Raw genomic sequence first — 25,771 nt, 5'->3', positions numbered from 1 at the left:
TTGATAAAGGTTATGGTCAAATTACGTTATGTCACAGACTAGGCACATAATTGAAATATTTCCACAAGGAAGACTGAAACATCATGATCCAACCGCACCCTCTGTAACCAGAACATGCTGCTTCTAGGGGTCATATTGCAGCACTGGAAATAATCAAATAGAGATGGAGCGACCAAGCAGTAAAGAAGAAACTCGCTGACTAATCAGCACATGGAATGAGTTTAGGTAGGTGACAGCTAGCAGGGACTCAACAGGAAAAGGCTGTCTATAGTGCCTGTGTGATCACAAACACCATCCGGACAGCTAGCTGATTTCTTGTCTTCCCAGTGGTACGTCAAGCATGGGGAAAAGGAACTACTAACGGATGGTTATGGTAGATATTGTGCCGTAAACCAAACAAGGTTCTGAAATGGTGCCTCTCAAAGAGGCTGCTTTGGGCCAGACCAAGCCTGGTATAGAAGTGAAGGATAAGCTTGGCAGAGAAGCCGAGTATTAGGCCACATAAAATAAGACGCCCAAAGATTTGAATGCTGACGTGAAATTGTCGGAGCTCTTCAGGCCACTGTAATTTAGAGAAGGGTCTGAACCCATTCCCCTGGTTCAGAACACCACGGAAATTTGGGAGATGCTATACTAGATCCAAAGGCTGTGACTCAGACCTGTCTCTAATTTAGTTTAATTTGTTTATATCGATTATTTCAGTAATTCAGCACAGAGGCCCAGTGGATAGGGCACTGGACTGGAAGTAAGGAGATCTGGCTTCTTACTCCTGGCTTTGTCATTGGCTTGCTGTGGGACATTGGGCAAGTCACTTTTTGGGGGCCCTGTTTCCCCTCCAACCTTTTGTCTAGTTTGTCTCTTTAGCTTGTAAGTTCTTCAGGGCAGAGCCTGTTTGTACAGCACCTAACACAATGAAGCCCTGCTCATGGTTGGGCCTGTAGGCACTATTGTCATATAAATAATTGTCTCCTTATGTATATGCTTTCTCTATGGATTAAATCATAGTCACCTCGCTCTTGTGAAGCCAATGGTCCAGATCTGCAAAGGAGGTGCCTAACTCCCTTTGAAATCAATGGAAATTAGGCTCCTAAATACCTTTGAGGATCTGGGGCCATAAGACTACTTGGGGGTAGGATTTGGTCCTGTGTATCTTGTAAAAAGTGTCTTCTATGAGGCATATTCTCACGTTTATGTTCCATATACTGCTTTTTTCAGTACTGCAACAATGACACATTTTCCTCCATGATCTTTTTGATTTGATAATGCTACCGTTATAAAATAGATAAAGAGCATTTATCTCAACTGCTGGACAGTTTGGCTGACCGTTAGAATTTAATCTCTTCTCTGCCGCTAGACTTCGATTTAAGATGATTTGCGAAAGGCAAATGGATGCATCTATAACGTCGAAATACCCGTCAATGTAATTTCCCCTAATGAAGCAATGCAACTGAGACAGTGCACAAGGTGTGTTTTTGCAACGCAGACAATAAGCCGTGTTTGAAATTGCTGGGTGTATCGGAAGAACATTTGTATGGGTAATCATGCGAGGGCTGTTCCTAATCTGCAGCGCTGCAGCCATAGGGACTGGCAATGAAGTGTGGGTTGGGGTGAGACACAAGTGAGATCCTGTGGGGACAGGAGAGAGATTTGGGAGGAGTCCGATGGTGAGTAGAGGTTGGTGACATAGTGTTGTGACATTGCATCATCCTGGGACTTGTGGCAGCTTGACATCACCATCTTGCACTAGAACCTGCTGGGCATTTTAGGGGCACCCCCAAATCCCAAAGCTGGAGCCCTAGAAGAATAGCAAGAGGGAGGGGGGAAAAAACCAAGGCACCCTGAAGACAGCAAAAAGAAGTCAAGAGAGCCCTGAGGCGTGTGGGGTCATTGTGGGAGGAGATGAGAGAGAACGGGAGTTGTATGAAGAGCATTAGCTCAGATTGTGCAATGAACATTAAGGGAACTTTAATACACCGAATCACTGGCAAGATGGAATCTGCAATTTGGCCAGGGGGAAGCCTGCACATTAATAACTATAATATGCAGAACGCATAGGCAGGTCTGGCTATATTTATACTTCTGCCTAAAGGAAAAGCACTACATAGGCGATATACAATATAAGGTAGTATATCTGTACTGTAACCTGCAGCCATAGGGAATTTGGAGACAGACTTAGCAATTGTGGGGCTAGTAGCTATTATCTCTAAAAAAAAGACAGTATTTTAAAGAAAAAAACCATAATTAATCAGGATGGTACATTGGAATTTGTTTTTAGATATATCGACAGGATATACTAAATTTCTGGAGAAATGGAGACATATTCTTAATTCTTTCACAACTGAATGTCACTACGACTTTCCACACGGTCCGCTTACCCACAATCCTTTTTCTGAGAATGTACAGGACTTACCATTTTGCTGCTTAGTGTGAATGAAGTCAGATTTCTAAGATCATCTGCTCCAGCCTACAGTTGATCTGACAACCACCATACCATAGCCAAAGCCTATGTGGTCTATTTATTACTGTCCATTAGAAAGCCTATTACCCTATGAGAGTGAGAAGCCTGTATTTGTAACACAACAGTACATGTGTATTCTTGGGCATGTCTTATGGTCCTGGCATTTCACATCACAGTACAAAATTCAGCCTTTATATACTATACATCATTTTTGAATAAAACCTGTTGTCCAATATAAATCTCCACCATAATGTAATGAAAGAAGACAGAAACTGTCTATATTAAAAGTCACGGTTAACAATCGACAAAGAGTCCTGTGGCACCTTATAGACTAACAGACATATTGGCATGGCATGCATCCGACGAAGCGGGTATTCACCCACAAAAGCTCAGGGCTGCCCAGAGGGGGGGGGGCAAGTGGGGCAATTTGCCCCAGGCCCCACAGGGGCCCCCATGAGAGTTTTTTGGGGCCCTTCACTCGCTCCAGGCCCTCGGAGCTTCTTCCGCTCCGGGTCTTCGGCAGCAATTTGGCGACGGGGGTCCTTGTACTCTGGGACCTGCCGCCAAAGTGCCGGGTCTTCGGCGGCAATTCGGCGGCGGGGGAAGACTCCAGGCCCCCTGAATCCTCCGGGCCGCCCTTCGAAAGCTTATGCTCCAATACGTCTGTTAGTCTAGAAGGTGCCACAGGACTCTGTCGCTTTCTACAGATCCAGACTAACACGGCTACCCCTCTGACGGGTAACAATAACTCCCAAGAGGCGGGAGGCTGTACAGAACTGCTGTGGGCACGCTGAACCCGAGGAGTTACTCAGATTCTTCGTGGCACGTATTTGTTTAATGGCACACAGCAGCTCTCAGAAAAGGAGTCAGCCCTACCATGGGGAAGGCAGAGCTCCCGTACTGCTCCCCCCCACCCCCCACCGCATTGACTGCAGCGGGCGAGGGATTCCCTTGTCCTGGAGCCAGCTGGCAGGCACGAGGCACGGGTTCGGGGCTAGGTGTCGGCAGAGCAAATCATTCACACTATAACGAAGCGTGTCAACCGACTGCAGGAAAAATCCCCCTTCTCAAGCAGGACACTGCTCTGCGGGGGCCGGCCGGGGCCTGCTGCCCCCCCGCCTCAAGTGCAGCTGCAAGGCCGGCTGGTTAAACCCCGTTACCCCTGCTCTCTCCAGCCGAACAGGGCTGCCTGCCTGCAGCTCGGTGCAAGGGAGCGGGGGGTTGCCCGCTGGGCGCTCGGGCTCTCCGTGCAATGCCCGGGCGGGACCCGTGCCTGGCAGCTGCCGGGGAGGGGGGGGGCAGTCCTGGATGAAAGGACCGAGCCTGGAGAGCAGCCGCCGCCGCCAGAGGCGTGATGCCCGCTGAGCCCGGGCCGTGCAGCGGAGCTGCCTGACACAGCGCCGCACAGGACCGGGGGGAGGAGGAGGAGCAGGCGTGGGGGGCGGAGAAGCAGCAGCCGGAGCGGTGGAGGGGAGCCCCGAGCTGGCCGGCCCTGGGCAGAGCCCAGCCGAGGCAGAAGGCGAAGGTAGGTGGCCGCATTGTTGTCTGAGTGGGAGCAGGGAGGCTCCCCCCCCCGCCGCCTCTCTCCGCAGCGAGCTATTGTCAGCGTCCCCAGCAGCCAGGCGTCCCCTCGGCTCGCGCCCAGCCCCCGGGGGGCAGGCACCGGCTGGAAATCCGCCTGGGTGTTGCCAGGAACAATGGCAGGGCGAGGGCGCCCCCGGGCTCGGCCACCCTAGGGCGGCGCTTCAGCAGCGGGAAGTTTTGCGGGTTGCAAGGCGTTGTGTGGGGCTGGGTTTTTTGTTTGTTTGCCTGCCATGCACAGCCAGGGACCATGTGCTTTGTTGTCAGGGGTGTGTGTGTGTGTGTGGAAGGAGCTGGTGCATTTGCAAGGAGACGCGTATGGAGCACGGAGGGAGGGAAGGAAGTTACAGGGCAAGAGAATCGGGCCCCTAAGGTTTGGCTGGACAGGCGCTTAAAGAGGTGGGGGCTTGTTCCAACGTCTTTTTTTTTTTTTTTGTTAAGGAGGCGGCATTGCAGGGTTGATCCCCGAGCTGTCCCCTGGCACTGCAGCGTGCTCTGTCTCTCTCTTTTAAAGAGATGCAGTTTCTCTCCCCTGCAAAGGGGGGGGGGGGGTCATCCTGCTACAGGATTAGACAGTGAGAGCTCAGCGGTCTGACAATAATGCTGCTTTAATACGACCCGTTCTGTCTGGTCATGTCCCCAGACTCCTTCTCAGGCTGCAGAAGCGGAATACTAGGAGATTTCTTTTGTCTTGCTCCGGCCCGGGTGTCGGATTTATTCCTGGGTGGGGTGATGCCAAACATTCCTCGGATCTGTTAGCACTTGTAGGGGGAAATCGTTGTTCAACTCTTAAGGTCCTCTCATTATAGATGAAGAATCACCTTATCAGGTGCACTGAAGTTTTCCATCAGTGGAAACTGCCCAGACAGCTGTTGGCTGTATCTATACGGAGAGGAAGCTGAAGGCATTATCCCTCACTGGTTACTTTTCTTAGTAATATTCAAGGCAATAGAATAATCTGTAACCTACAGCCCCTCTTTCCATGGGGGATAAATGTCAGCTAGGACAGAGTGCTTCCACATGGAGGGGAACAATGCAGTGAGCAAATGGTACTTAAAAAATACAGTTGTATCATTTCTACAAAATATAATACTTAAGTCTTAATAGGAGGTACAAAGAATTCAAGCAGTATTTTGAATTCCCTGGTCAGAAGAGGCTTATTACTTATTCATGGTATTTGTCTGTCTGTATTTATCTATTTGTTTAAGTTCAGTATTATTTGCAGCATAGCATTTTTATCTGAGTATGTTGGAAAAGCACATAAAACCCGAAAGGACAGAGGAGTTTAAATCTTACCTCCAGCAGTATGAATGTTTTACATTACTTTCATTTTACATTGTAGTCAACAATAAATGTTCATTTCCTATACATAGATTTTACCAGACACAACCTAAAGAGTAAGTCTGCTATGCTAACCAGTGTGAGATATACCCGTGCTGTCACCACACTACCTTAAGGCCACATTTCCCTTCATTTTAAAGAAATAGTTTTTTGCACTTTATTCATTTGCAACATAAACCATTTGCTTTCTGTGCACATACCTACAAACACTTATACATGCCTACCCTTATCTTTGACACAAGAGTACAGGTTTGTAGGATCAGGCTGTCATTTAGTTAAAGTGTAACTTAATGTATACATATTTCCCTTGCTTTTGTTACACTTGTTTTTCCTTGCTGGCCTCATCCAACTTCCTCTTTTCTTTCCTAGAATAGCCTCTTTCCCAGTATTGTTTTCAGTGTTTGTTTCCTCTTGTCCTTTTCTTTCTCTCCACCCATTATATGGCTTCAGTTTTTCCCCCTACATTGTGTTCTTCACTACATGTTTTCTTTCTCCCACTTCTGCCAAGACTGGACATTCTCTCTTTCTCCCCACCCCTTCTAACTTCTGGCTTCCCTGTGCGAGAAAGTTGCCCTAGTTCAGCTAAAAATGTGATTTTAAACCAGTTGAGTCAAACTGCCAAAGGCTATGTGGACACTGATATTTCAGGGTAGATTAACTAAATTAGGAACAGGCTTAAACTAAAGCAAAATAAGTTACTCTTAAACCAGAAAAGACTATCTACACCAAAGTTTTCAACCATTTAACTACATCTGTTTAAAAACAATATTTAAATTTAAACCAGTGTAGCTACAAGCCCTCATCTAAATTATAAACTTGATAGGACCTATATCTGTTTTGTGTGTACTGTATATAAAATAAATGGTCACTTTTTCTTCTGGGCTCACCCACTTCTTTATATACAAGGTACCAGCTCTTCAGCTGCTGTAAATCAACATATCTTCATTCAATTCAGTTAAGCTATGTCAATTTACAACACCTGAGGAACCGCCATAAGGCGTGGACAGAGTTATTAGACACCAGGGCTCAGAAATCAGTGGAAGTGAGGAGCCTACATACCTTTGTGGAGCTGGGTCTTTATAGCCAGAGGATTTAAGTCAAATGATAGGTCTCAATAAAAACCCAAGCCCCATCTGCTGGGATACCTACCAGAATATTGTTCCTGTGACTTGCTCAGCGTTTCCATCTTTTATATTCTCTCACTATTAGGAATATGATCAACTTGAAGCTCCTCTTGCCCTGCTGGAGTGGAGCAGAGCAGGAGCTTTCTCTCTGTAGCCCCCAAAAATTTATGCTCAAATAAATTTGTTAGTCTCTAAGGTGCCACAAGTACTCCTGTTCTTTTTCTCTCTCTCTCTGATTCTCTTTCTCACCCCCCCCCCATTTTCCCTTCAATCAAGAGCTGCTGTCTGAGGGGTGGTGGGCTCTTCTTTGGGTGTTCTTTCTTGTGCCCAGGCTCTACTCAGAGCTCTTACAGGAGGTAGTTGAGTAAAGTTGACCTGTGTTTTGTCTATTTTACTGCTGGTTGCTGGGTTCCCAATAACAGCAACGAAAACCTGTTGGGTCTTCAATCAGTCTTCACTCAGAGGTGGCTTGGGAAAGCTCTGAGCACCTGCTTTATCTGCAGACTTAGGAAGACTGCAATGGTTTGGTTTTATCCTTGATTTGCATGTGGCTGGGATTTTTCACACCCAGCGCTAACCAGAAAACTTTGAGAATCTCAAAATGGAGAAAAAGAATGGTTGAAGTTCTTTGCAAAACTTTTCTGTTTTTTATTTTATTTTCTGATCTACTTGAAGCTTGGGGTTTTGTTTGTTTGTTGTTTTTTTCTAAAGTGAGCTTGTTCTGTAGAAGTCAGCAATACATGCCTCAGAATGATCTGTATTCCTTTGAGGTGAGTGGATTTTCAAGGTTTTGTCTATGCTATATAGAAATTCACCTTGCTGGTTTCATTTGACTTCTGTGGATGCAGCTGATGCCAGATTGGTCTTTAGTCTTCAGTTTAATTTTGACATATTGAAAGTTCCAAAAATGTATGCTCCTGAGATTTCATTTCAGTTAGTTAAAAATCTACATGTTATCTTAATCAAAAGGCAACAATTGTCCAGATATTTTCCTTTCCTTAAACAACCCCCAGATTCCTTTAATTTGGAAACGTTAGTGGAGCAAATGAATTCCTGAGGTCTAACTTGCAGGTGTCTCTTTTTCTGTGGCTCTCTGCTAGTAGGCATCTTTTACTTTCATGAAAGCTGGAATGTTTTATGGCCAGTAAAACTACTGATTCTCTAGAATGTGTCTTAGCAGTGGAAGTCAGGGATGTTATACAGTTTTTTGCTAGAATTAAAAAAACAAATTTTTAAAGTTCCTTTGAAAAAAAATGTTGGGCTTTTTTTGTAGATGCATAAGAGTTACCAGATTTGTCAATTGTGAACTTTGCTAATGCAAGTCATACAGGTAAACACCAGCATCATCATTATCAGCCTTTCTAGCAGTCTTTACAAAGAAGCTATGGATTGGGAAGGGGGCAGGGAGAATGAATTGCTGTGTCCACCTCTGCAGTGTATAGGAGTTTGGTAATATCCCTTTAAATAGTTTGAGGACAAAAACCACCCAGACACCACTGGGTGCCAAACAACTGTGTTTGTTAACTATATACAAGCACAAGGAATAGTTACACCTATACACTGCTGCTGGGTTGGGTTAAGGTGGCTTCTGCAGTATGGCTCCCCATCTTCTACTAGCTGGCTCACAAACTATATAAGGGGATGCCACCCAGTTCCTGTAACACTGCGCACACATCTGTCACAAAAGATGGTCCTTTGAGGCACAGTGGGTGGGTGGACTGAGACAGGAATGGGGGAGGGAACAAGGAGTGAGGTTATATAGGGATAAAAGAAGACTTCCAGGGCCATGTGTACACAGATGCAACTCCCCTAGATGAATTGGGCAAATCCACTAAATGGTGGTGTAAGTTCAGGGGGGTATAAATTAATTAGAGGGTGGGACAAGTTACACTATCTTACCATTTACAACCATTTTCAGACCCTTTCTATCAGCCATGTGTCACTGACGCTGTAAATCGAAGATTAACAGGGATTCCCCAGAGCTCTTACTAGATCAAAATCCTCCATCAAAAAGTGTGAGGATGGGAAAATCAAAGGTGTGTTTTAGGTTTACAAAACTTCCAAGTTTACAGCTATATTTTTATGGCAAACAATTAGGTTAATTTTTCTCTGGATGTTGATATTTCAGCTCTACTTGGAACCTGGGAAAAAAAACAAGTCCGAGGCTGGCTTCCACTTCAGAAAACTTGGGCCCATATTATAGTAGAGCGGTAGTTCCGCTCCATTTATAATCACAATTTGTTAGCATGTGGGTCTGGGTGCACGTGGCTTAGAAAAGTTGTGATCTTGGTTCTTAGGGTGGGGTGATGCTTGATCTGTCAGGGTAGGTGAGATCAGAAATGGGGTCCTTTGTCCTCTAAGCCTTCTGGATCACAACTGTATATGTTATAGCCCGTTAATGAGTTATGAAATGCAGCTATGTGTAATGACTAGCATTTAGGGTCAGTTTCCACTATCCATTCGAAGTGGTAAGCAATGCACGTTAATTGAAACTCTGTGTGGAGATAGGATGTGGTATATGCTAGGTAGGAAGACCAATAACTGAAGAAATACTAACATTTCCATTTTGCTATCAAGTAGCAAAGGCTACGGGCCCTCAAAGTGGTGTGGTATCATTTGTAAAGGTGTGTCATATAGGTTTTAACTTTAAATTGTAAGTAAGAGGAGGTTTAACTTGTATTGCCCTGTTTTACACTGGCATGACGCGGTTGATTTAAATGAGTTACACCTGATTTACAGCACTATCAGTGAGAAGAGAATAAAGCCACACATTCTTTGTACTGTACCTTTTAGCTAAAGAATTCCGCCTTGTTCTAAACGGCATTCTTTGAAAGGATAATAGATATATTTGACCCTAGCATCCAGCTGTGCAGGAGAGGCAGTGGAATGTCCATAATTGGAGATAGTCAAGGCTAGACTAGACACTCCTATTGGGAATTCATTAGAAATAATGATGCCAGACACCGCAATGCAAAGGAAGGATGAGATGACCTACCAGAGAGCCCTTCCAACTCAAATGATTCACTGAAAATGCCAATGTCTTTCATTGCTTCTTCCGCTCCATGCTGATTTCAACTGACAGCTTCAGCACAGGACCAGACAAGGGGTTGACCAGTAATGTCAGCTGCTGTCTCTTTGTTGCACCTGACTGAACCAATCAGATAAACTCGATCAGTGCAAAGAATCTGAGTGTACCAGATATGTGTGGTTGGGAGAGTTCTGAGAGCTGAAGCTTGCAAAATGAAAACCTTGCTTGCCAGAGTTCAAATCTCTGTGGAATAGCTCTGTGTCCATCACTGTGTCTGAGTGTGCTTTCAATTAATCTAAACAGGGTTGCCGGCTATATATATATTTATTTTTGGGTTATAACCCAAAATCTAAAAATAGAAAATGCATGGGAATTTATTTCTGGAGTAGGTAATGTTAGTACTTTATCACAATATCACAGTAAAATGGGCTTCTTTGTATAGAAATTCCTGTTACAAGATTGAATGTAAAGATTTGCCTGTTGCACAGCAAATGTAATGAAACACCCACATTTTGCTTAAGGATTTTGGGATCCTGATCAGCTAGGGACAACTGTAGAACATCCATAGTCACGTGACTGCTCAAGAGCTTTGTAGATGGCCAGGTCACTAGAGAATGGGTTGATAGAAGAGAGGTGGAGGTTGAACGCCTTTTGGTTTTGTAATCAGAGGTTCAGATGAACCATTGCAAGCCATATGGCGCAAGACTGGTCAGCACTTGAAACCTTTTGGCTATCCAGACATATGATTAAATCAAGCACAACGTATGGTAACTAGGTCAGTGGGTATTAGATGAGCTGCCTGAATGTCTCTTTGTAACATTCCAAAAACACATCAACATTTCATAAAGACATTGCTTATCTACAATAGCAGTGTCCTAGACAGCTTAGAATATGTGGTGGTGTTGTTGTTGTTGTTTTTTTTTAAATGGGGTCAACACTTTGCTTCCAATACAATGCTTAAGTGCTACAGAGAAGCTCTTATTGTTGGATCCAGCCAATTCAAAACATTAACCTTCCGCAGCCCCTTCCCCAAACATGTTGCATCAGTGCTTTCAGCAACTGTTAACAATGCCATGGTTAAATGGGATGGGTTATAAAGAGCAGATGAAAAAAGCTTTCAACACTCTCAAATGCACTACCTTGAAACTACAGGAATTTCTGGAAAATGGGTAATGGACATTGAATGTTTACACACTCCTGCTTCAATTCGCCTTTCATGTGATTTTTAATTTATAGCTTAGTTGATTTCTCAGAATAGGGTCATGTATATGTGTTAATTTTAATGTGAGAAAGCCTCTGCTGGTAGACTGTATCCTGTTCTTTGATGGGTGGACGATATCTAGAACTGCTAAAAATGTTCCAGATCTTGATTTGCTGCCAAAACTCAATGCAAAGAAAGGAAACAAATTTTGAATTTTATCTTTTACCAGCTCTAACCTTATCCAACTGCTAGAAATAGATAAGAAACGTATGATCTGTTGTCTTAGAAGTGGGGTCCTGGTCCAGGACGATGGCTCCTACGGTGATAAAATAATTAAAGGGCCACTGTGCAAATTGTCCGGTCTAAAAATGTACACAGCACTATCCTAGAAACATAAAATGTAGAGATGACAGACATTTTAAATCATCATCTTCCATCTCCCTACCAATGCAGGAATGATCCATATTGTACAGTCCAGTTCTAGATTGGGATTTTCAAAGGAGGCTACTTAGCACTTACAAGGGAATTTAGGTGCCTAAATCCTTTGGGATTTTTTTAGACTATTCAGCCCTAGAGTTTTGTCTGAATTAACTTTAAACTGCGCTCAATTCCTTTGAGACAGAATTCCACAGGCTGAGTTAATCTTCCACATTATAAATCTCTCCTACATAATGAATTGTTCCCTTTTTAGTTCAGTATGTAGCAGAGATTGTTTAACAGTTGTACGGCCGCCTTAACCAAAAAAAGAGCTGCATGTTAACTTCTAGACTAGCGCTTGTGCAGTCAGTTTTTTGTTTGTCGTTGGAGAGCAGCAAAATAAAAATTTTTTAGGTGATTCTCTCCCCTCCCCCACCAAATTAATATCTTAACCTAAGTGTGGATCTTTTTTGTGGGTCTCCCTCCCCACTTAGGATTTAATGTCCTGAAATTACATTTTATTGCCAAGCCATTGACAAAAAGATGCAAGACCAAGGCTGAAATCCTGGTTCCACTGAAATTGAATGGAAGTCTTGCCATTTGACTTTACAGCCAGGATGTCACTGTAAATTTATTTTATTGTTAATTGTATTGGTTTTATTAAAATAAGTGCTATATTAATCATACGGTAATAATTTACTAGTGATAGAGTGAGGATGAAATGGGTTACTGTTGCCATAGGCAAGCAGTATTGGAGGGAGAATTTAAAATACTTTAGGCGACCCTGGATATTTCTCTGAGCTGGGGACTAACCTTTCGCAGATCTATCTGGAAATTCAGAAGCCTGCTTTCTAGCATATGCTAACCTCAGTTGACATTGTAATGCTCTCTGCAGCTATTATGTGAGAAGTGTACAAGAGCACCATTATGCTATGATTCTCATACCGTGGCTTGACTAGTTATGGCATGGGAGCTTTAATGATGGCATTTGAAGTGCATCTCAATTATCATTGGTTTCTGATGACAAAATTGGAGTCCTACCACTGCTTTTCTTCTCCTGTATTCCCTTGCTCTTCCCACTATTGTTTAAATAATGAGTTTGTCTGGACCCGGCTTTTCTTCCTACTCCAAAACATCCGGACATCTCTCTACTGCTACTTTTTTCCATGTTCCCCCTTGCTCGTGTCTTCAACCGGCAAAGAAACAATCCAATTGAGCATTGCCAGATGAAACTATTCAGCTAGGTCTGACTGTATAGCAAGGGTTTCTCTCCACTGTGACCATTGCAGAAGATGAAGTGTGACTAGATGAGAACAGGCTGGACAGAGATGACAGTGTTTTCCAAACCTTCATCATGATCATTGGTGCTTGTACAAGACAACAATATGGCTGGAGCTGCACAAGACAAAAATGAAAATGGTCCGTGCCCCAAAGAATTTATAAACTTCAAGATGGATACAGGCAAGACATGCCTCACTGGGGAACCCAAAGGAAGAAGGTCACTTGAAAATGTTTTTCCTTATCTAACATAAATTTGTCTTAACTTAAAAAAATTCATCAAACAGGATTGCGTTTCCCAGTCTGTAACGTTCCACTTGTGCATTGTCCCAAGAAGAACCCCAAGCAGGGAAGCAGTTACTTCAGTTTACTAGTGAAGTGGATGCAAACTGGGACTCTGATTATACAGCAGTGTGAGGACCCAATCCTAAAAAGACTTAATGTTACACACCTGAACAATCCCATTGACTTCCATAGCTCTATTCCTGTGCATAAAATTAAACACATATATAATTATTTTCAGGATCAAGACCTAAGAGCAGATTCAGTCCCAAAGCAAATTTAAATGAACTAAAATTTTAATGCCACTTTTCAGTAAAACCAATTTACTGCATATACGTTTCACGTTGAGCAGAGATATAAAAATTGGAGCTTCAAATGGAAGCGCTGCATCACTAGATTGTGTAGATTATTTAAATTCTTGATTATAAATAAACAAAGTAAAATAAAACCATTTTAAAGAACTTGCCCCAGAAAAGGAAATGTGGTAGAAAATTAATTGACTCTAAGATACTTTGATTGTCAAAACCTAATTGGGGTTTTATCAAAAACATCTTTGCTATTAGAGGTAACTTACTGAAAAGAAGGGCTTTTAACACAGCAAATATGTGAGAACTTCTAGAAAACATGGACTCAAATTTCCCCCTCCCTCGCTGCAGAAGAACAAAAAATTTGAGCCAGATAACGAATGGAAACTTGCCTAGCTTGTCTATTGCCTCATTCTTCTTAAAAGTAGGATGTATTTCTTTCTAGCGTAATGAAGTGCTAAGTGAGGGGTGGCCAACCTGAGCCTGAGAAGGAGCCAGAATTTACCCATGTACATTGCCAAAGAGCCACAGTTATATGTCAGCAGCCCCCCATCAGCTCCCCAACATCCAGCCCCCAGTGCCTCCACTCCCATGCCTCCCGCCTGCCGTGATCAGCTGTTTTGCATGCTCAGGAGGCTCTGGGGGGTAGGGAGGAGGGCACAGCACATTTGGGGGAAGGAGTGGAGTGGAGGCAGGGCCTGGGGCAGAGAGCACTCCCTGGCACATTGGAAAGTTGGCGCCTGAAGCTCCGGCCCCGGAGTCAGCATCTATGCAAGGAGCCGATATTAACCTCTGAAGAGCCATATGTGGCTCCGGAGCCACAGCTTGGCCACCCCTGTGCTAGGTTATCAAGCAGGGGAAAGCTGCCTTTGCCAAGGAATGTTTGGACCTGGTTCCCGTTCCAGATCATTACTGCATCAAGACCGTATTCTGAAGCTATAATGCATTTGTCTGTTTGACAGCCCTGGAGAATGAAGTCTTGTTTGTCAACGGAGCATGGATTAAACTACAGTCGCCTGTCAATATGCCTTAACGCTAATCATGTGAGACCACTTCTCTGGGTAGAAGGATAATTCACTTACCATATCTATTAGTCCTTCCCTTCTCTGCAGAGACACCCACAACAACCCCAATTGGCTATCCCTTCCTCCTAGAAACTGATTGAGACAAGTTGTCATCTAGTAGCAATTTTCAGTCACTGACTTGAGGTAGGTTTGAACCAGAGACTTCTCAGGTGGTAAATGGGTCCCAATTCCCTGAGCCACTCAAATCTCTGGCAACCGTAGTATGTGGAAAATGCTTACTAGAGTTTAGTATAAACTATCTGGTATTCTTGTCAGGTTCACACTAAGTGCTCTTCTGGCCTCCGAACATTCAAAGTGTCCTAATTCCATAACTGCAAGTAGGAGGGGTTGTCATGAAGTATATCAACACTGGTTGACAGATCTATTAATCTTAGATTATTAAATGTAGGGGGGAGAGGAGATCTACTGAACTGTTCACCTCATTGGCAAAGGGGCAGGACGAGAGTGAAGTGGAGGCCGAAGTGTCTGGTTTTGAAGAGAAGAACAGCATCTCTTTGCTTGAAGAGTTATCCTGCCGTGGTCCGTGGAACAATTTGGCACATCAACGTTTTTTTAAGTAAACAGGATTGAAGACCAATGGGTTTTATAAAAGCCTGAATCAAAGCAGCCCATTCAGGCTAAAATAAGACCAGGCCTTAATCCTGTTGTGGAGTCCAGCCTCATCGAAGCTCTTAATTACCGACTTCACTTCTCTAACCCCATTCCCTCCCCTTCATAGATTAGGGACTGGCTTTTAATAGAGTTGTTTAAACCAGGGGCCCTCAGCCTGAATCTCTGTATCCTTAACCTAATCCCCTCCGCCTCTTCTTCATGTAGGCAAAGTCCATCTTTAGCAAGGCATTAACTCCTTGTCTCCCAGGAGTTACACCTTGTCACAGTGCCCGTCCGGACAAGTTACACCTGTTTGCCCATCCCAGTGAAAGAAATCCCGTTGCTTGCTTTTCACATACCCCAGTACAACTCAAATGGAGCCTTCGCTGCATGAGAACTTTCAGATGAGGTATGTTTTGTACCAGGCACACTTACAGGTATTTATTTGCCTGAGTAGTGCCTTAAATAGAGTTGTGTGGGATTCTGAGTGACAAGCGAATAGGGCCTTTTTGTTGCGTTTAATTTTGACACCTAGTATTTTTCTTTTTATCTAACTACATTCTAGTATTGGGCTAGGTGTCTCGCTTCACTTGGCGTTTCTTCTATCGCTGTCAGTAAACGTGTAATTTTCTGTGTGTGTGTTGCATGGTGCCAGAGTTCTGCACTCCCATCATCTTACAATGAACATGACTTAGAATTATCTTGTAAGAATCGCTAGACACCGGTGGAGGGAGCACTGAATAATACTCTGAGGATGCCAGATTAGAAAGAAGATGGCAGAAAGCTATTTAAATGAACATTCAGATCAGCAGGACGCTGCAAGGCAGTCTTGTGCACCATGTGGATGATAAATACTGAAATCCCGGGGCAACTGAATTGACTGTGGGGGTTTGTAAGGGGATACCGAGCCTTTCAATTATAGGTTCCTGGTCTAAGGCCAGGGCTAGAAGAAGATCTTGATAAATGGAGAGAGATTTGGCGGGACATCGGCTCAAAATAAGCAGAGGAAAAACAGAGTATAAGGCAGGGGTTCTCAAACTTCATTGCAGCACGACCCCCTTCTGACAACAAAAATTACTTCATGACCTTAGGAGGGGGGACCGAAGCCTGAGACAGCCCGAGCCCCGCTGCCCTGGGGTGGGGGTGGGGGGCAAAGCCCGAGCTTCACCGCTCTGGGCAGGGGGGCCAAAGCTGAAGCTCAAGGGCTTCCGCCCCAGGCAGGGGGCGTGCAACCTGAGCAGCCTTGATGACCCTATTCAAAAGGGCGGTGTGACCCACTGTAGGGGCGCTACCCACTGTAGGGTCCCGACCCACAGTTTGAGAACCGCTGGATAAGGTATGTCATTTCAGTAGAGTGAACGCTGAAGAATGATCCTTGAAACTAGATGGGCGCACAATACTGAAAATGCAAAGTTTCAGGTATCTGGGTTCCAGAATTTGGGCAAATGGAGGACGAAATTAGAGCTAGGCTAGTGAATGTCTGGCTCAAATGGAGAGAGAGCAGTGGTGTGTAATGTGACAGGAAGATAGTAAGATCAAAAGGGAAAGCCTGTAAAATGGTGGTCCATCCACTTATAATGTATGGCATTGAGTGGGCAACAAAGAAGAAACATGAGCAAATGATTTTCTCACAGAAATCTGAATGTTGATATGGATGAGTGATGTAAGCATAAAAGGCCATGTGAGGAATGTGTGTGTTTAGAGACATGCTCAGGGTAACACCCATACATGATTTGGTCACCTCCAACACAGACCTGACGATTCTGTGGGTAAAAGAGTTCTACAGGTTATGACTGAAAGAAAATGACAGGTGAACCAAGATGAACTGGTGGGATGTCCTAAAGGAAACCATGTTGGCATGTGGTGTGAGAGAGGATATAGCAATGAACAGAGCATTTTGGAGCAAAAGGACATGGGTTATTGTACCTGATAATCTTGAGATAGAAAGATTATATGGAAGGATATTTTTGTTAGAAGCACATTTTTGATTTTATGTGGTATAAATATATAGCTATATGACATACTATATTGTATCATGCAGAAGAACTGCCATCAGGACATTAAGGTTTTGGAATCGAACACTCAAAAGTTAGGAAACAAAGGTTGAAAAGTCAACTCTAATTCTGCCTACCCACCCATCTGCTTTGCATACAGGGAGACAGATACTATTTGTGACACTGAACCTATATTCTTCACAGTGATGATATTATCGGTTTATGGCATAATTATGATGCATTCTGGACAAGATAAGTCATGTGAGGTGTCATTGGAAAGGTTATGAGTTGCTGAATATGATTATCCTATTTGTGTGCATGTATCATTTTTGTATCTGAAGTTATGAATATTGACTCTGTATCTGTATTTCAAAGGTAGTTACACCTGGGTAATGTCCACTGGACAAGATGCGTTCAGTCTAGGTAGCTGGTTGGGAAGGACCTATTCAGGGCAATGAGCCATTAGGGAAAACAATAGGCCTTAGGAGAAGCTCTGGTGACCCTTCCTGAGAACACCCGAAACAGCTTGGGAGTGGTGCCTGTTGTGACTCTACAAGGACATATGACCAGGCCACATGATGCTGGACTCCATCTTGGATGTCAGTATTTTTCCATAAAACCAGTCTGGGAACCAAGCTTTGGAACAAAGAGTTCCCGCCATATGCAAAAGCTATAACAAAGACTGAACGGGGGGAAGTGTTGGACCCGGGCTAATGGGATTTCTAGCCTGTGAATGAAACACCTGGGGATTCCAAGCTGTAATACAAGTGCAGCTTGCCCCTTAAGAATCTGCAGCCTGCTTATATAATCTCTCTGGATATGAATTAGCAGATTCTCACCCTATATATCAGGGGTCGGCAACCTTTCAGAAGTGCTATGCTGAGTCTTCATTTATTCACTCTAATTTAAGGTTTCGCATGCCAGTCATACATTTTAACGTTTTTAGAAGGCCTCTTTCTATAAGTCTATAATATATAACTAAACTATTGTTGTATGTAAAGTAAATAAGGTTTTTAAAAGTATTTAACAAGCTTCATTTAAAATTAAATTAAAATGCAGAGCCCCCCGGACTGGTGGCCAGGACCCGGGCAGTGTGAGTGCCACTGAAAATCAGCTCGTGTGCCGTCTTCGGCACACGTGCCATAGGTTGCCTACCCCTGCTATATATCTAGTATATTAAGCTTAGTTTGCATTTTTGTTTATTTGCTAAGTAATCTGCTTTGATCTGCTTGCTAGCCCATATAAGCACTTAAAATCTATCTTTTTGTAGTTAATAAACTTGTTTTGTTTTAATCTAAACCCAAGAGCTTTGGGTGGAGTGCTTGGGGAAAATCTCTACTTGGTTACCACAAATGTGCATTGTTCTCTTCACGTTGAGGGAGAGGTGGACTGGGTATTAAACCCATACACTGGCCAGATTTGGCCAGGGCAGGACGGTACTGCTCTAGGGTCCCAGGCTGAGGAGCTGGTGGTTAGAGAGCCTGCCTGTAACTGCAGCTGGGGGTGTGTCTACCTGTGCGAACGCTGGTGAAAGTGCAGGCTGGAGGGCTTTGCAGTTTGTCACAGCAGTAGAGTGTGAAAGGGAATCCAGGCTGGTGGGTCAGAGTGCTCAGTGGTACCCCTGTTCCAGGTGGCACTTCAGGGGAAACCCGTCACTATATATATATATAAAATGTGTGTGTGTGTATAATTCAAATATCAGGTTTTTTGCAGAGATTGCATTTGACTGGAGGTGGGGCAGTTTCCTGCTTGAAGTGTGTTTTAAGATGATCCATGGAGTGCTACTCAGTAGCCTTGTTTGTGATATAAACTAGAATACAAAGAAAGAATCCGATCGTTCTACCGGGGTCTGGAGCACACTAGACCTCTGTTTGGGGTGGGTACGTATGATATCTCAGGATTATTTTATCCCCTGCCTCAGGGGTAGGTTGGTGTACATGCTCTATTTAAATAGGGAGATGTTTGAGGTGGTGATAGAAGCATTGTTCTACCCAGAATACAACTGAATCTTAATACTCCTGAAGAAAAGAGATATATATATATATAAAGGTCAGATTTTCTTTGGTTATGAGCTGAGGAGGACGACGGTGTGGGCATGTGAGAGCGGGGGAGTGTTTGTGTAACTCACTGACCAGAAGGTTTTGAGTGTGTTGCAGCTCACAGCTATGCAGGCTGGTTCTTCAGCTCAAGCAGTGAAACTTTTTTATGCTTAAAGGGCTCCAGTTCAGGTCTTGGTGCCAACCAAGATGGTGGCTGTCAGAGACTTTAAGACTAGAAGGGACCATCATGATCATCTAGACTGACCTCTTGCACGTTGCAGGCCACAAAAACTACTGGAATTAGACCCCTAATCTCTGGCTGAGTTACTGAAGTCCTCAAATCATGGTTTAAAGACTTCAAATTGCAAAGAATTCACCATTTACACTAGTTTTAAACTTGCAAGTGAACCGTGCCCCATGCTGCAGAGGAAGGCGAAAAACCCGTAGGGTCTCTGCCAATCTGACCCAGGGGAAAATTCCTTCCCGACCCCAAGTATGGCGATCAGTTTGACCCTGAGTATGTGAATGAGACACTTGGGAAAGAGTTCTCTGTAGTAACTCAGAGCTCTCCCCATCTAGTGTCCCATCATGTAAGTTGTGGGTCTGCTTCTCCAGCTCAAGCCATAGAGAGATACACTTTTAATGCTGAAGATTCCTGATTCAGTCCAAGATGGCAGCCATCACATAGGTGGGCTCACTTGGAATTCAAACTGCTGTGTGCCTCAGGACTTGGGGACAAGCATCTTCTGTCCAGAGTAAGTATATAACCCACTGGTCAGTAGGGTGACCAGACGTCCCGATTTTATCGGGACCGTCCCGATATTTCCTTGTTTGTCCCGCGTCCCGACCGACCTTCCCCTGCGGGACGGGGGGGCTGTGGCCCGCTGCCCCCACTCCGGGGCCGCCGCGGGATAGCACCAGCTGGGCAGCAGCCCAGACGCGACGGGCCAGGGGCTGGACCCAGCGTGCGCGCTGCTGGGTCCCCGCAGCAGGCCCCGGCTCGGGAGGTTCGGGGGCGCCAGAGCCGCAGCCGCCGAGCGCCATGGCCGCTTCCTCCCCCCGCGGCAGTGGGAGCTGCAGCAGCGGCTGCTCCCGAGTCCCGCTGGCTGGGGGGACAACAACAGCTGCCGCCTGGCCCCGCGGGCCGCCCCCCTCCTCGCCCAACCACCCAACTGAGTCCTGCCTGCTCGGGGCCAGGCCAGACTCTTACTCACCCCGGCCCCGCGCTTCCCCTGAGTCTCCCGGGCCTCCCTCCAGCGCTTGCGGAGGAAGGGTTTTTTTTTTTTTTTTTTTGGCCCCCCCCCCCGCCCCCCCCCCTCCCCCCCGCGTCCCGATATTTGTCTTTGGTGATCTGGTCACCCTACTGGTCAGAGAGTGTAATGTGCCCTCCTCTGCACCCAAGCCACAGAAGATGGGAGTCTGTTACAGAGTTGGCTCCAGAGGCTTATGCCTTTAGCTCAAGAGATCCCTGTTCAGTCCCCTATGTGGGTTAAGACGGTAGCCATCACGTGCATGGGAAGAGAATACCGTAAGGAGTTCAACAAGCTTCATGGAGACGAAGAGACTGCTCTAAGCATTTTCCTGTTTAAGGGCATTTTGGGAGGGTGGTTCCTATAACTAGCCCATGAACTCCTAAAATAAATGACTCGGCTAATAAACTGTAATTCTGACTGATGAACAGTGGCTCTCTACAGAACGGGCTAAGTCTGCAAATAAACTTCAGGGTAGCAGAAAGAAGTGTAACAACAAATATTTGAAGGGTGCAAACATCAGTGCAGACAAAGAACTATTCAGGATAGTTTTTAAGGAAGTGTAACTAGAGGCAATGGCATGAAGTTAAGTGAGCAGAAAATACAGGTCCACTAGTAGGTAACTTGGAACTGTGTTATGAAGTTCTTCAGAATGGCTGCCTCTTTGAGGAATAGATATGTTGTTGTTGTTTTTTTCAAAATGTCTGAGTTAGAGCTGTGGCTTTAAAATAAACTGGTGCAGCAGAACACTTTTGGGTCCTGCTCTTGCAAGCTGATCCATTTGGGTGGACCCCTGTGCCTGTGGAGAGCCGTCTTCAGTAATTTTAAGGAGCAAATCTAGTTACGGTCTTGAAGTAGTTTTGTGCATGTAAGTTTGGCTTTCACTAGGTTTCTTCTTTGGTATTGCTGTTGATAAACGGAGACGTATGTAATTATCACTGCTAAGTCCTTCTGTTGAGGCACTGCATGTAGCAAAGGCATATAAATGAAGTGCAGTCTTTTAGGTTATATAATTTTGTAAAAGGGATAGGGAGAAAATAAAGGCATCTGCTAATATTTCTTTGTATCTTTCATGCCCAGTTCTCCCCTTCTCCGACACAAGAAGGAATTTTTTAAAAAGATGCTCACTGGGGAGAGTGGGGGTAGAAAGTTAGGAGAAAAGGGGCCTTTATTTAAACCTGCCCTGCTCATTTGTTATTAGCTCTTCCTACAGACATGGCAAAACGAACATAGCTGAAGTACGGCTGCTCTGATATAGGCACAAGTATAGGAAACAAAATCCTCGTTAACTGGGTGGTACCGGTACCCGTGAGAGTAAGTAGTATTCTATCCGGTCCCTTCTGTCTGTTCCTAACGTAGACCAAAATAAGCTTGGTTTGAGCCAAAATAAGGATCCACACAGCCTTTTGCATCTGATTACTACATTAATTTAAAATAACACCTTTAGTCAAACTGGTCTAATTCTGCCTGTGGATAAGCCCTGAGACACTTAACCCCTCTGTGCATCAGTTTATTCCTCTGTAAACTAGGAACTAATAATATCGTGTTCATCATGGTTCGTAATGCTCTTGTAGACCACCGGATATATGCTGTGTAAGCGTAAAGTCCTCTAGTAACACTCTGACAATGGGGTTTCAAATGCCTTTAACTGATTTTTAAACTCAACCACTGAGGGCTTGTCTACACTACCACTTAGGGTCGATCTAAGATATGCAGCTTCAGTGACTAGCGTAGCTGAATTCGACGTACTTAGATCTACTTACTGCGGTAAGTCAACAGCTGACGCTCTCCCATCGACTCCGCTTGCGCTTCTCGTTCTGGTGGAGTACCGGAGTCGACAGGAGGGTGCTTGGTGGTCGATTTATCGCATCTAGACTAGATGCCATAAATTGACCCCTGCTGGATCGATCGCTGCCAGCCGATCCGGCGGGTAGTGTAGACAAGCCCTGAGCCTTGTACCACACGGGAATTGTTAGGCCCCAAGTCTGCAAATGGCTCTGGGTGCAGGGTCCCGTTGACTTTGATGCAGCTCTGTGTGGGAGCAGGGATCCTCCTGCTCGGAGTCCCTACTTCACAGGGTGTTGTAAGAATAAATCGTTTTTGTTTTGTTTTGTTAGTGATATAGTTACACTGGTACAATCCCTAGTATGAGAGTTGTACCAGTATAAAGATGTCTTTATACCAGTATAGCTTTTTCCCCTTCTGATACAGGACTAAGCTAGACCAGCATAAAGTTGCTTTATACCAATATAAAGCCTGTGCTAAGGGAGTTGTATCACTTGAACTGTAGAATCATAGAATACCAGGGTTGGAAGGGATGTCAGGAGGTCATCTAGTCCAACCCCCTGCTCAAAGCAGGACCAATCCCCAGACAGATTTTTGCCCCACATCCCTAAATGGCCCCCTCAAGAATTGAACTCTCAACCCTGGGTTTAGCAGGCCAATGCTCAAACCACTGAGCTATCCCTCCCCCACCCATATATGTACCGGTATAGTGAAAGGGGGCACAACTTTCTTATGTAGACAACCTAAGATATGCAGTGTTGTTGTAACTGCATTGGTTCCCGGATATTGGAGAAACAAGGTGGGTGAGGTAATATCTTCTATTGGGGGAGAGAGATGAGCTTACCCGTACCGCCTCTTCACCTCCTTTAGGAGCTCTGTGGAAGCTCGAGAACTTGTCTTCCTCACCCACAGAAGTTGGTTCTATAAAAGAGAGCTAGTTTTGGGATTGGTGCAGAAGTGAATAGGAGACCACTGAGCAATAGGGTCAGCTAGCTTCCATGTAACTCAATTTGTAGGAGTAGAATCCTAATTACACTCCTGCTTGGGTCATACAAATTTTAGTATTTGCCTGAATTTTGGAGAAATTCGTATGCAACATTCAATTAGAAAACCTTGCATACGAAGTAAACTTTGTGTGACATTCTGGAGACTGAGTAGCTTTATGACCATGAACATTCTGAAAATGTTAGGAAGAGAGGCAACTGGTTCTGCTTTTAGTCATTCAAAGCTTGGCCTTGTGCATGCTGTGGCTCCCAGCCCATCCCAATCCAACAAGTTTAAAGTAAATATCACATTTCAGCATGTGTCTGGAGATGGGGGAAGATTTGTATAATAGGACTAGGAGAGAGAAGTAGCTACTGAAATCAGTGGTGCCAGCAGGCAGGCCTGTTTGATGGGATTTTTTATGACAGCAGGTGCATGAATATTTCATTGATTATGTTGTCTCAACCTTTTTTTGTGGAGAAAAAATAATACACAGAGAAGTCTTATTTTCTAAGCCAAAAGCAAATCAAACAAGCAAATAAATTTTGGTGCATTTCTAAGGGGTGTGTGTGTGTTTCCCTTCAGTATTTAGAGTGCAGTGTCTCATTTTTCTACCATGTTTGTAGTAGTTGAAACTACTATCAAATCCTCACACCATCCATACTGTATCTGTGTAATGTATGTGCGACTATCCTGTGTACTAATGAAACTCAACTAAATAAAGGTTCCAGGCCAGTTATTCCATCAGTATTTTCTATACTAGTATAGAAAATAAATCTGGACTTATTGGTATTAGTGGAGGGAAAAATATTATGGCACAAATGTGAAGCATTGATGCTCTTTGTTTACCACTTCCAAGAAGCTGGAGCCCAATCTGCTTTCATTAAAGTCAGTGGATATATATACTTAAAGAGCCCTATATTAAAGTTCACACTCAACAAAGAAAACATCGATAGAAAATGCCTCGGGTGAAATTCAATGAACCAGGATTTCACCCATGTATCAAGACAGCTGAGTTGCTATATTAGGTCTCAGTCCTGCAATGAGCTCCTTGTTGGCAGACACTATTGCAGGATCAGAGCCATCGAAACATTTAACTTAGCCACATTTTATTTCATGACTTCAATGTTGCCTTAGTATTGATTTCTGCATTTATGCTGGTGTATCCGAGACCAGAATTGGACGTATGTAATGCCTTCTTCCCCATACAACTATGTTCCTTATGGCTTTGTATGTTCATTTCATCTGAATGAGAACACCTAGTACCAGAAATAGGCTTTCTATATGCATGGCTTTTTAGGTTCTGGCTTTCAAAGAACAGTTGAAGGAAGCAGCGTGTTAAGCTCGTAATCATATTTATATGGCATTGTGGATACAGTGCAGAAAGTTTTCTTCCTAATCTCTATCGTACCATGACCATATTTCTTCTGGAAATAGTGCTTGGCCAAACTGTTGGCCAACTAGACTTGCAATTTAAGATATCTTAAGATTCCTTATTAAGAAATAGAGGCAGGAGATAGAAAATGAATATTATGAAATGGCTGGTAGTCCTGACCCCAGTTTTTAACTAAGTTTGTTGTTTCCAAAAAGAATGGTCTCTTCCGACCACCCTAAGAGCTGGTGGAGTAATAGGAGAGAGGGAGATTCATTCCTGCGAATGATTGCATTGTGCTTCACCTAGGGATCAAGCATTGGTTTAGCTTCATCTCTCTTTAGTCTTCTCAAACAATACGAGTTAAAGAAAAAAAATAAATGACAGCATGTTCTCTGTACAGGATGGAGGTAATCAGTCAGTTATGGAGAACACAGCAAGATTTCCACATCAAGGCAATGTAAATCCAATGTCGGTGTAGCATGCTGGTGTTCGTGATTGTGATCCTAATGCTGAGATATGAAAAAAGGACAGGAGACTTGATCATATTTTAAAACATAGTGCCTGGATATTCCTAGGCAGTGGTGAGGCTGTAAAAGGGAGAGAGACCTGTAGTGGGAGGATTGAGGTGATTATACCTCTGGGATAGAACTACCGAGAGCGTTTCCGAAGAAATGATTATCCAAAAGCAATGTAATCCCATTTCCTAGTTAATAAAAATTGCAGGGGATCATTAAAATGTATGGCAGCAAGTATATTACCTTTGTACATGCTGCCTGGGAGCCTTAATGAACAGGCAAACCTTATGGGTTTTATTCAGTACCTTGAAACATTTCAGTATGCTTTAAATATTAAATAAAACCCATTTGTCTTGACAACAGTGTATGTGATCAAACGCTCCTCAAAGCTAAAGTCCAGTGAAGATTGTAGGACTTGCCATGCTTGATCAGATCAGTAGTCCATTTACCTTAGTAATCTGTCACTCACGATAGCCTGAAGCAGAGCTCTGTGTAAGATCAAAAGAGTGTCTCTCTCACCAACAGAAGGTGGCCCAATAAAAGGTATCATCACTTCCCCAACTTGTCTCGCTAATATCTTGGGACCAGCACAGCTACAACACTAACAACAATAGCCACTAAAGGCTGCTTGGGAAAAAGGTTCAAGCAATCCTGCATTAGGATTTCACTTACCCCCAGGGAAAGTTCCTTTCTAACCTCCATTAGTGAGAAGCTGACTCCTGCCCCAGAAGTGTGAGGGTTTAGATCCCTTCTAAAACTCTTGCCTTTACTCTAATCCTTGTTCTTACTCTAACCTTTTTTGAGTGCCCCAGGGGCATGAAAACTCCTGGATTTGGTTTGAGGTTGGTAGGCCACACACAGATGCCTGGCTTCAAATGGCTGATAAGTAACCTGTTGTTGTAAATGACTCTTTCTGATCAGCCATCATTCAAATGCTTTGTGTCATCCGCCCATCCCAGGGCCTCCTATGACTTTTACAAACATTGAAGACCTGAGCCTTGCAAAGCTGCTGTTAGGGAAGTCTTGATCCCATTTCAGAGGTGATTAAACTAAGTCACGGAGCCCTGAAGTGACTTGCCCACATCATATGGGACTAGGGTGACCAGACAGCAAATGTGAAAAATCGGGACGGGGTGTG

The 25,771-nt window shown here is 44.1% G+C and overlaps 1 protein-coding gene across 1 annotated transcript in view; it reads left to right on the top strand.

Moving 5' to 3' along the window:
• The first annotated feature begins 3,892 nt into the window (after positions 1 to 3,892).
• Positions 3,893 to 25,771, top strand: part of FRMD4B (FERM domain containing 4B) — a 198,044-nt gene continuing 176,165 nt past the window's right edge. Inside the window, exon 1 of the mRNA XM_034775352.1 lies at positions 3,893 to 3,983. The gene's annotated coding sequence lies outside the window, so the exon portion shown is untranslated. The remainder of the gene's footprint in view (positions 3,984 to 25,771) is intronic.

The sequence above is a fragment of the Trachemys scripta genome, chromosome 7 (genome assembly GCF_013100865.1).
Source record: "Trachemys scripta elegans isolate TJP31775 chromosome 7, CAS_Tse_1.0, whole genome shotgun sequence".
Classification (NCBI taxonomy): domain Eukaryota; kingdom Metazoa; phylum Chordata; order Testudines; family Emydidae; genus Trachemys; species Trachemys scripta.
Note: the sequence above shows the minus strand (reverse complement) of the source record. Positions and strands in the feature narration are given on the sequence as shown.